General features: G+C 38.3%; 1 protein-coding gene across 1 annotated transcript in view; it reads left to right on the forward strand.

Annotated features, from left to right (window-relative positions):
* The window catches only part of LOC124551126 (longitudinals lacking protein, isoforms N/O/W/X/Y-like), a 57,094-nt gene that overhangs the window by 25,611 nt on the left and 19,274 nt on the right, over positions 1-12,209 (forward strand). The window lies entirely within an intron of this gene.

The raw sequence follows: 12,209 nt of genomic DNA on the forward strand, positions 1-12,209 counted from the left end.
TGTTGGATTGGAAAGAAGGAAAGATCAAATTGAGTATATTGACTTTTTACTGCACATTAAAGTCTGTTTTTGACACCCTTTTAGACACTGAAAGTTTCTCTGATTGTACAATTGGTACTGGGAGCCAGTATTTAAAAGCACACAAGCTAATGCTTTCAACTTGTAGTCAGTATTTTGAGGTGTTATTCAGTCATCACTGCAGAAAACATCCCATTATCATACTACTTGGTGTAAACTTCCATATCTTGAAGGCACTGATGGAATTCATGTATTGTGGTGAAGTACTTGTGCCACAGGATGAAATTGATGCTTTACTGCAGCCAGCTGATTTCTTGCAAGTGAAAGGATTATCATATGATGGCAACACAGTATCAGAGAATAAACAGGCACACAAAAGGAGAAACAAATCTTCCACATATTCTGAACACTCACCTCAGTGTTGCGTGTCACCTGTGAGCTACAAACAGTGCGTCTCTTCAGAATTGTTAGCAGTATCTGGGAGCAGCTCTCATTCAGGCTGTTTGCAGAAACACCTTTGTACAAAAGTGACTCCCATTTCAACGCTTGCTCGCAAACACGAAAAAATCATTTGGAATTCCTCAAGGGAAGAGCCACCACCCCGACAAGGTTTGATACTGCCGTCTTACACAGTGGACTGTAATTTTCCACTTCAGAGATCAGAGCTGCCAGATAAAAGTAACTTGGCTCATATTATGTTTTCAGATCCAAAACCTGGGGCATCTCAGACCAGCCAGTTGCCTGTTTTCAGAGAAGGGACTTTCAGTGAAATGACTGTATCAGGTCAAGAATTGATTTCAGCAAAACCTTTGAATTCGGTGGTGAGAATAACAGCATATTCAACACTGAATGGGGAAAATAGTATTTTAGAAGCATTTACAGAACAAAAGAAAGAGAAATCCAATGGTTTTAATAAATATGGTATGAAATATGTCGTCTTACACTGTGATGATACCCAGTGTCAGAATACCAGTGATGTTAACGGTATTGCCATGAGAGTTCTTTCTGAGACGGAGAATCTTTTACTGAAAAAATGCAGTTTCCTCGTGCAGAAGGGACTGACACAGCCCCTAGAGAACAAACTTCAGTGTCAATTAATTGATTCTCCCTCACAGGTCAGTCTTGGACATCAAACAGTTGCTTCGAGTGCGTGGCTTGTGATAGGTCATACCGGCATCACAGGGATTTGCAAAGACATTTGAAATGTGAATGTAGGACAGAATCACAGTTTCAGTGTCCTCATTGTTTAGTTCAATTTAGGTGTAAACATAGATTAAAAGAACACATGTTTAGACATAATCGATAACAATAAGATCAGTTGCAATGTGCTGAGTGGGTGAAGTTGAGTGTGTCAGCTACTGCTGTAATGATGAATTGGCAGATTGAACAATGTAAGACCTGAAGGGGTTGGCAGAAGAATTGGGTAACTCTTAAAAACATATTGTAAGGTATTGCATGTTATAGGTTTGATGAACTTCAAAATCAAGAACATAAATACAACGAAACAAAGCAATTTACATATCATACAGTATGTTTTAGCAGTACAGAAATATTGCTTTGTACCAAAACGTTCAGAAGCACAACGGATTATGTGACCACACCAATACTTGCTAAACCAAGGCTATGCACCTTCTTCCATTGACCCCTTCAGTTATTTCCTTAATTACCTGATTGCCTGGTTCTGTAATGACACCAAGCTGTTATTAGGTAGGATAAGTAATCAAAACTGTCTTTGTATAAACGTAAAGTAATTTTATTTTATTACTCTTAAAAGTATTAGGATAATATGAAAATTATGATGTACACTCCATGCCATTTCTTTCAACCCCCTCCAAATTGCATCTATGTATGTGGGTGTATGTACAGAGGACAATTAATGATTTGTCAGCATAAAGACATGGGAAAGTGGTGTCCTGCTCCTTATGTTTCTTCAAGAAAAACTGGACATAAATCTGTTTCTAAAATTCTATCTATTGCTACTGGTGTCGGTTTTATACACTCAAGCTTGGCCTTTAATTTTATTGGGACTATCAGCAGTCAGAGAAAAAGTGCTAAATTTCAATTTTGTACTAAAATGTTCAGTAATTTCAACACAGTTCTATTCTAGTGATTAAAATTCTTCTGGGTATTATGCTGCGTTATTGCTAAAAACGAACAACAATAATAAACTAAAACCAACTAAAAATGAGCTACAACACGTGTTTTGTGCCAACGGCTATGATGACAACATCATAAGAAAGGTAGCTAAAGCCAAAGGGAGCAGAACATGAGAAGAAGGCAAAGATGAGAAGCTTCCACTGGTACACTTACTGTATGTAAAAGGTGTCAGTGAACGGCTAGGCAACGTCCTCCGCCGACGAGGTTTCAAACCGATTTTTCGAAGCAGTCACAGGATCCACGACATAATAGGTTCCACCAAGGATGTAGTCAACAATCTTAACACTGCAGGTGTTTACGAACTATGTTTTGAGTGTGGAGCTACCTACATAGAAGAAACAGGGAGACCTACCAGCTTACGAGTAGCAGAATATGGAACGCTATGTACGATTACAACAACATAGTAAAATGGCGATAGCGGAGCACCGCCGTGACAGTGGACAACCTATCAGGTTCCAGGAAGCCCGAGTACTGGCGAAAGAATCGTGGATGCTAGAATGCAAAATACGCTAGGCGATCAAAATTATTAAGTAGCCTGACAACATCAAGAGAGAAGATGGCTACAAGCTCCTGGTGTCCTGGCTGCCGGCCATCTCATTCCCAACGGGCCGCGAGCGGTCGCGGGGCAGAAGCTACATGGGACACGGACGTATCTGCACAAACAGCTGTAGAGCAACTGTCAGTCCACTTCTGCGCACACCAGGAGGAAAACTTGCCGACCAGAAGCCGAATGCTGATTGGCGCACAGCTACCAATCGTTGACGACATGGACATCCACGAATAGCCTCTTTCCTTCCATCTTCCCTTATGTCATGACTAGCCAATCATATTAGAGGGCCAATTAAAAGTTTTACAACAGTGACGTCAGACATCGATAGTCTGTAATAAATAGAAGCACCTATCCCCATGCAAAACCAGTTGTGCCCTGAGGAAGGCCGTTGCAATTCGGCCGAAATGTCGGTTTTAGTTTATTATTGTTGTTAGTTTTTAGCAATGACGTGGCATAATACCCAGAAGAGTTTTAATCACTATGACACCGGTTGCGAAAGTCTACATTCTTATAACAGTTCTATTCTGTTCTAAGTTCAGACTTAAATTTTATTAGGACTATCAGCAATCATTGAAGAGAACTGCTAAACTAATGATTTGCTGCAAATGCTGCTCATCTTTTTAATTTTTTTTATACTGCTCAGCTAGCTCTTCCTGTAGTACTTAACCTCCATGAAAGTTTCTCAATCTAGCATTAATCCATAGAAAGTGGTATACATAATATACAGTGGGACTGGTTATTCCTTCCCTCTCAATACTGCAAAAGGAGTTCTACATTTACATACATATTCTGCAAGCCGACGGACGGTGCGTGGCAGAGGGTACATTGTACAACTGCAGGTCATTTCCTTTCCTGTTCTATTCCTAAATAGAGCAAGTGAAAAATGGCTGTCTATTTGCCTCCACACAAGCCCTAATTTGTCTTATTTTTCATGTGTAGTCCTTCTGCAAAATGTATGTTGGCAGCAGTAGGATCATTCTGCACTCAGCTTCAAATGCTGTTTCTTTAAATTTTCTCAATATCATTCCTCGAGAAGAATGTTGCATTGCCTCCAGGGATTCACATTTTAGTTCCTGTAGGCTCTCCATGAGACTTGCTTATTGATCAAATCTGTATATAACAAATTTAGCAGTCACCTCAGAATTGCTTCGATGTCATCTTCTAATTCTACCTGGTGGAGATCCTGAACACTCGAGCAGTATTTGAGAATGGGTCACACCAGTGTTCTATATGCAGTGTCCTTTACAAATGAACCATACTTTCCTAAAATTCTACCAATAAAGCAAATCAGCCAAATTCATATAAGTGCACACTCCGCCGCAGAGTGAAAATCTCGTTCTGGAAACACCCCCAGGCTGTGGCTAAGCTATGTCTCCACAATATCCTTTGTTCCAGGAGTGCTAGTTCTGCTAGGTTTGCAGGAGAGCTTCTGTAAAGTTCGGAAGGTAGGAGACGAGATACTGGCAGAAGTGAGGCTGTGAGGACGGGTCGTGAGTCGTGCTCGGATAGCTCAGATGGTAGAGCACTTGCCTGCGAAAGGCAAAGGTCCCGAGTTCGAGTCTCAGTCCGGCACACTGTTTTAATCTGCCAGTAAGTTTCAATAAACCAAAGTTGACCATTCACCTTCCCCACTACAATAGTTACATGCACATTCCATTTCATATTGCTTTGCAGCCTGGCTGTGTCAAGTGGCACACTGCTAATCCTGTGTTCATACATTATGGAATTGTGTCCGCATTTACTTATGTTTTTATACATTTAGAGCTAGCTGCCATTTATCACACTAACTAGAAATTTTGTCTAAGCCATCTTGTATTCTCCTGTAGTCACTCAATGATGACACCTTCCTCTACACCACAGCATCGTTAGCAAACAACTGCATATGGCTGCTCACCCTGTCCATCAGATCGTTTATGTATATCAGCTTATGTGGGTCAACTTAATGAATCAATTATTGGCACACCTGCCCACCTGTTCTGTGTAGTTTTCTTGTTGATGTAATCCTTTGAAGCATTTCTTGTAGAAATTGGATTCTTTCAGAGATGCAAATAGTCTCCCTTTGTGGCCATGAATGGATATGTGGGTATTTAAATAAATTTTGGAATGCCATTAAGGTGCATTTATTGACAAAACACTTTAAAGCAATCAACAATCACTACTTTAGACACAAATAACTTCAAAATACCGAAACTTGAGAGCGTAGCCTGCACAGAGATCAGGTCTGGTTTAGATCCTAATGCCAACTGACTAGCTTGGCACACAACAGAAATCTTTAGTTCACTTCATATAATTTCAGTGCTATTTGTACATGGTAGGAAGAAAATTATCATTATTTGTTTAGTTACGTAAATTATTTACTGTGTATTGGCACTTTGATGACATTTAGGCTCCCTGTAGCATTTAATATGGTCAAGGTGGCATTTAGTAATTAATACCTGAAAAAGAAAATGTCCTAGTTTGATGCCTAACTGTTAGTGGGTCCCCGTCATTTAGAATCACCGAATAGGATTCACTCTCATGAGTTGCTCATTGTCCCTCACACTATTGTTGTACCTCAGTGTCATATGGCACATCCATTATCACTGCAAGCATTCCGAGCTTGGGAAAGTCTTCTTACTTATCATTATAACATTTTACATTGCTGCTTAGGAAAGTGAGTTATGCTGTTAACTGCAGCATTCCAATATAACAATAAAATTAGCAGAAAAAGTGGTCAAGAAAAAGGGTGTCACATATCCTCTTCAATGCTTGCTTTTCAAACTTGTGGTTTCCTTGAAACAAAATTGCAATTTTGAAAATAAGTAGTGTCATGGTATATCATATTACATAGGAGTAGCCTTTACATTTTGTCATTTTTTCCTCTGTGCAGTAAACTTATACATTTTCAAAGCTTCAAGAACGATTTTATTTAAGGATTTTTATTTCTTATTTGACTTCAGTATTGCATTTTCGTTACAAACATTCCTAAAGAGAAACTATTCATTAAAAAGAGTTCTTTGCAGTCTTATTACAAAATAAACAATTTTTACAGAACTACAGGAATACATAAAATTCATACTAACATTCTTTTCCTTCAGATTATTGTAAGATACAGATACTATTTGTCATGTTGCCACAACATTAATATTCTTCCCCATTTTTAGTTTAATAAACACCAAATAGAATGAGCTTAACATCTAGTATGATATTCAATATTTTATATCAGTTTATTTATTTGATAGTACCAAAATGATATGCTTTTTCTGCGCAGAAAATCTGTATAATTATTGAAAATAAATTATTATTCAAATACGAGCCTCACATAAAATTGTGGTTAATCTAGGTAAACAAAGTTTTGAGGATAATTATTATACAAATCTCAATTTTCTTTCACACTACTATGTACATGCAAAGAAAGCCATTATACTTACATTATTCTGTAGCCTGGTTATCATCTGATAGTAATCTATATGGACACTCTTTATCATTCTGTCATTACACAGGTACAAAATATGATTTGTGATTCCTTTAGATTTCAACTCATCTTCTAGTTATAATTAAACTTTTGCTACTTGAGCCAGTGTGGATGGAAAACTATTTACCAAATGAGTACCCAACTTTATACGAATGACATTCAGATTGTACATTGAAGTATTTGCGTTGTTAGTAGTGTTAATGTCATGCCTTGCTGTTAGGTGCCAGAACTGGTATGGTGCCATAGGAGGAACTCGGACCTTGAGGACCATAGAGATGAAGTGTGAATGGCACACGTTATTGTGATTTTCACCAACATGTCATCCTTGTTCTATATGAGATGAGAGAGGTGCTTTAGACTCAGTTGTTTTGATGCATGTCAGAGGTCCACCTCACAGTGCTTGTGAGGTCACTCCATTACTCTGTAATACATTTAGGGAAAACTGAATCGTTGGCCAGTCGTTCCAAGCTGGATAGCCACAAAGTTAACCATATTTGAACCCTTGTGATTTCTGGCTGTGGAATTACATGAAGGTCAGGATTTATCAGCGGGACACTAACACACGTCAGATGTCGAAGGTGAGCGTAGTGACGGAGGCAGCCGACTTCCCACTTGATATGTTTGTGGCAGCAGTAGAGCTGTCTCCAGTGCAGTTCCAGGGTGTCGTGGATACAAATGGCCGTCACATTGAGCAATGTTTGTAGCCTGGAAAGTAAACATGATATGCAAATAACAAATGTTACCTCCTCGTGTGGAAATAAGAATTTGCTTCTTTCAGTGGTTTATTCATTATTTCTTTTCCATGCGTCCTTACAGATTTATCCACAATGTTTCGATGCCAGTCATTTTTAATTATAACCATCCTGTACACCAGTGGTAGTCAACCCGGTCCCTACCACCCACTGGTGGGCATTCCAGCTTTCACGGTGGGCAGTAGATGTTACAGGATTTAAAAAACATTTTCATTAGGTTTTCATAAAATTTTAACTTAAAGTATCTGGTTAGCATTCATTATTATATTCTTTAACTTGCTGAAACTGTGCTTTATAAGTTTGATAAAGTAAATCTACTTCTCTACTTTATAAACCACCATTACCGTGAAACAGGTGGGTGGTTAGAATATGTGGGTGGCAGGTAATGAATGTTGACTATCCCTGCTGTTCACTGTACACGGGATATTCAATCTTTTTCCACTTAATTATGGCTCACTGACGCCCAACACAATGCTTCCTTTAAACATTTATAACTGTACAAATGTTATTTTATAACATGTGCCTCTGGCAATTTTTCTTTGAATGTGGGGATCCTTGGTACTGTGGTTCTATCATGACCCAGTTTTGGCTGTTGTCATTTGATATTTAACTTTGGTCATCTTGTTAATTTGGCTGCAACTTTTTGTGCTATTCCAGGTACCATTGATTACATTAGGATTATATGTACCAAGAGAAACCCATTCTGCTTCGAATTTAATTCACTGAGTGTGAGTTCCTTGATATAAGCTGTATTGGGTATAAATCTACTATCCAAAGTGAATTTTGAAAATTAATGCCAGGCTAGGACCTGGACCTGGATTTCCTGATTATCATAAGCATTCATCTTAATCATTTCTGCTGTCTGTGCATGTGCCTTGGACTGACCCAAACTTACAAATTTTTTTTTTTTTTTTTTGGTCACTATTGAGTAGCAGATCTATATGGAATATAGCTGATGTCAAAGAATTTGCAGCCGGTGAATTAAGTTAAAAGTAATTTGTGCAGCAGTGGATTGTCAGCAATGTCTGTTCTTTGAGACGTGTGTAAAGGCCCATTTTAGATGAAGTGTACAATTTTTTTTACATCTTCCATAATTTTCATAATTTATGTTTAACTTTTCTTGCCAAGGTGATCTAAAAATATTATTAAAATCCTCAAATAATTAGCTATGGAATTTGCATGTACAAAAATATTCTGTAGTTAATTTATTTGACATGGAGATCAACCCGTCCCATGGTAAATACGCCCTCAAGCAAAAGGATAAACCACAAAGGAATTATCTGAATGGGATGGAAATTGGTAGATGGGATGACAAACAAATGATTACAATTGCCCAAAAATTGGATGATTTATTACAGAAAAAGAGCTTCACAGATTGAGCAAATCAATAACATGTTGGTCCATGCTTGGCCCTTTATGCAAGTAGTTATTCAGCTTGGCATTTTCGATAGATTTCTTTATGTCCTACTTAGGGATACTGTCCCAAATTCTGTCCAGTTGGTGTGTATGTCATCAAAATCCTGAGGTAGTTTGAGGACCATGACCATAATGCTCAAAACCTTCTCGATTGGGGAGAGGTATGGCGACCTTGCTGTCCACGTTAGAGTGTGATGAGCATGAAGATAAGAAATAGAAATTCTCTCCACATTTGGCTGTGCATTATCATGCTGAAATGTAAGCCCAGGATGGTTAGCCATGAAGGACAACATAACAGGGTGTAGAATGCTGTCGATATACTGCTGTGCTGTAGGGTGCCACAGATGGCAACCAAAGGGGTCCTGCTATGAAATCAAATGGTGCTGTAGACCATCATTCCGGGTTGTTGGCCCATATGGTGAGTGACATTCAATTTGGTATACTGCTGCTGAGCAGGGTGTCTCCAGACAATTCTTTACCAGTCAATGAGATTCCAGGCTGAATGTGCTCAAAACCATTTTGAATGGGCGTGTTGGTGTAGAGAGGTCAATGTTAGTCAGTGCAAGTTGCACCTTAAGGTCAGCCACCAGTTGCACCAGTATGTATGATGTGACTCCCCTCTTCACATAAAATTATTTTTGATAGTTATCAAAAGTAAACAGTACAATAAATTCCCATGCATAATCTGTGTTTATTTATAATCCGAAAGATCACACATGTGATGTAGTATGTGTCATTAGAATGTTTACATGTAAAACATGATACCAATGCATAACATAATAAACAAGCAAAGTAAAAATTACATACCTACAGTATGTAAACAGAGAACAAACACTTAGTACACAAATACACATACTCGTGAAAAACATAATGTATGGCATTGACTGCACCTTATACATAGAATTTCGATAAGTATTTCATAATTTGAAAATAAATTTAGATTGTTTAAATTATTGAAAGCAAGTATATGCTTCAATTTATTGTCTTAGACAGATATTTATTGACACTGCAGAAATATTTATCCATCAGGTATTTTTTTTACTTCATTCTTGAATCTTCTTTTGTCTTCCACATTATTAATTTAGGATGGAAGTGCATTTGAAAGCTTTATTCGTAAGTGCCTCACATCATTCTGACTCCTGGTATTCACGATTTGGAGAATGTGGAAGTCTTTACAATGCCTTGTATTGTAATTATGGTAGCCAGAGTTGGCTCGTATACTACAGTGATTATTACTGATCATTTTCAGACATTTTAAAATATGTGTAGATGGTTCTGTTGGTATCTTTAGCAGTTTAAATAAGGGTCTGCAGTGTATGTGTGGTGCACTGTGAGTCATGATGTGAGTAGCTCTTCTTTGTATAGTAAAAATTTCTTTTAATTTTGACTTAGTTTTGCCCCAAAAACTTAAATTCAAGATAAGAACTGAGGCTAAATCATTAAGTACTGTAAAGGTTTTTGAAGCATTAGCTGTCCAGTTGTATAGTTTAAAAAAGAAAATAACTATTGCAGCAGTTTACAGATCACCATCTGGGGACACTGAAGTCTTTCTTAAGAAACTGTATGTTGTTGTTGTTGTTGTTGTTGTTGTGGTCTTCAGTCCTGAGACTGGTTTGATGCAGCTCTCCATGCTACTCTATCCTGTGCAAGCCTCTTCATCTCGCAGTACCTACTGCAACCTACATCCTTCTGAATCTGCTTAGTGTATTCATCTCTTGGTCTCCCTCTACGATTTTTACCCTCCACGCTGCCCTCCAATACTAAATTGGTGATCCCTTGATGCCTCAGAACATGTCCTACCAACCGATCCCTTCTTCTGGTCAAGTTGTGCCACCAACTTCTCTTCTCCCCAATCCTATTCAATACTTCCTCATTAGTTATGTGGTCTACCCATTTAATCTTCAGCATTCTTCTGTAGCACCACATTTCGAAAGCTTCTATTCTCTTCTTGTCCAAACTATTTATCGTCCGTGTTTCGCTTCCATACATGGCTACACTCCATACAAATACTTTCAGAAATGACTTCCTGACACTTAAATCTATACTCAATGTTAACAAATTTCTCTTCTTCAGAAACGCTTTCCTTGCCATTGCCAGTCTACATTTTATATCCTCTCTACTTCGACCATCATCAGTTATTTTGCTCCCCAGATAGCAAAACTCCTTTACAACTTTAAGTGTCTCATTTCCTAATCTAATTCCCTCATTATCACCCGACTACATTCCATTATCCTCGTTTTGCTTTTGTTGATGTTCATCTTATATCCTCCTTTCAAGACGCTATCCATTCCGTTCAACTGCTCTTCCAAGTCCTTTGCTGTCTCTGACAGAATTACGATGTCATCGGCGAACCTCAAAATTTTTATCACTTCTCAATGGATTTTAATACCTACTCCGAATTTTTCTTTTGTTTCTTTCACTGCTTGCTCAATATAAAGATTGAATAACATTGGGGAAAGGCTACAACCCTGTCTCACTCCCTTCCCAACCACTGCTTCCCTTTCATGTCCCTCGACTCTTACAACTGCCATCTGGTTTCTGTACAAATTGTAAATAGCCTTTCGCTCCCTGTATTTTACCCCGCCACCTTTAGAATTTGAAAGAGAGTGTTCCAGTCAACATTGTCAAAAGCTTTCTCTAAGACTACAAATGCTAGAAACGTAGGTTTGCCTTTCCTTAATCTACCTTCTAAGATAAGTCTTAGGGTCATTATTGCCTCACGTGTTCCAATATTTCTACGGAATCCAAACTGATCTTCCCCGAGGTCGGCTTCTACTAGTTTTTCCATTCGTCTGTAAAGAATTCGTGTTAGTATTTTGCAGCTGTGGCTTATTAAACTGATTGTTCGGTAATTTTCACATCTGTCAACACCTGCTTTCTTTGGGATTGGAATTATTATATTCTTCTTGAAGTCTGAGGGTATTTCGCCTGTTTCATACACCTTGCTCACCAGATGGTAGAGTTTTGTCGGGACTGGCACTCCCAAGGCCGTCAGTAGTTCCAATGGAATGTTGTCTACTCCCGGGGCCTTGTTTCGACTCAGGTCTTTCAGAGCTCTGTCAAACTCTTCACGCAGTATCGTATCTCCCATTTCATCTTCATCTACATACTCTTCCATTTCCATAATATTGTCCTCAAGTACGTTGCCCTTGTATAGACCCTCTATATACTCGTTCCACCTTTCTGCTTTCCCTTCTTTGCTTAGAACTGGGTTTCCATCTGAGCTCTTGATATTCATACAAGTCGTTCTCTTATCTCCAAAGGTCTCTTTAATTTTCCTGTAGGCAGTATCTATCTTACCGCTAGTGAGATAAGTCTCTACATCCTTACATTTGTCTGCTAGCCATTTTCTCACTTCCTGTCGATCTCATTTTTGAGACGTTTGTATTCCTTTTTGCCTGCTTCATTTACTGCATTTTTATATTTTCTCCTTTAATCAATTAAATTCAATATTTCTTCTGTTACCCAAGGATTTCTACTAGTCCTCATCTTTTTACCTACTTGATACTCTGCTGCCTTCACTACTTCATCCCTCAAAGCTACCCATTCTTCTTCTACTGTATTTCTTTCCCCATTCCTGTCAATTGTTCCCTTATGCTCTCCCTGAAACTCTGTACAACCTCTGGTTGTATTGCTCAACATTTTCTCTAATGGGAACTCTACCATAATTCTTTGTGGTGACTTAAATATTAATCTCTTGGTCCAAAGTTCAATAAAAAACAAGTTTCTAGGCATATTAAAAAGCTTCAACATATTTCCCCACATGTCAGATCGCACTAGAACAACACACTCCAGTGAAAGTTTAATAGATAACATCTTTTCCAATGTGGTCACAAGTGATGTGGCAGTAACAAATGCAAAT

This window comes from Schistocerca americana, chromosome 9, assembly GCF_021461395.2.
Source record: "Schistocerca americana isolate TAMUIC-IGC-003095 chromosome 9, iqSchAmer2.1, whole genome shotgun sequence".
Lineage (NCBI taxonomy): Eukaryota > Metazoa > Arthropoda > Insecta > Orthoptera > Acrididae > Schistocerca > Schistocerca americana.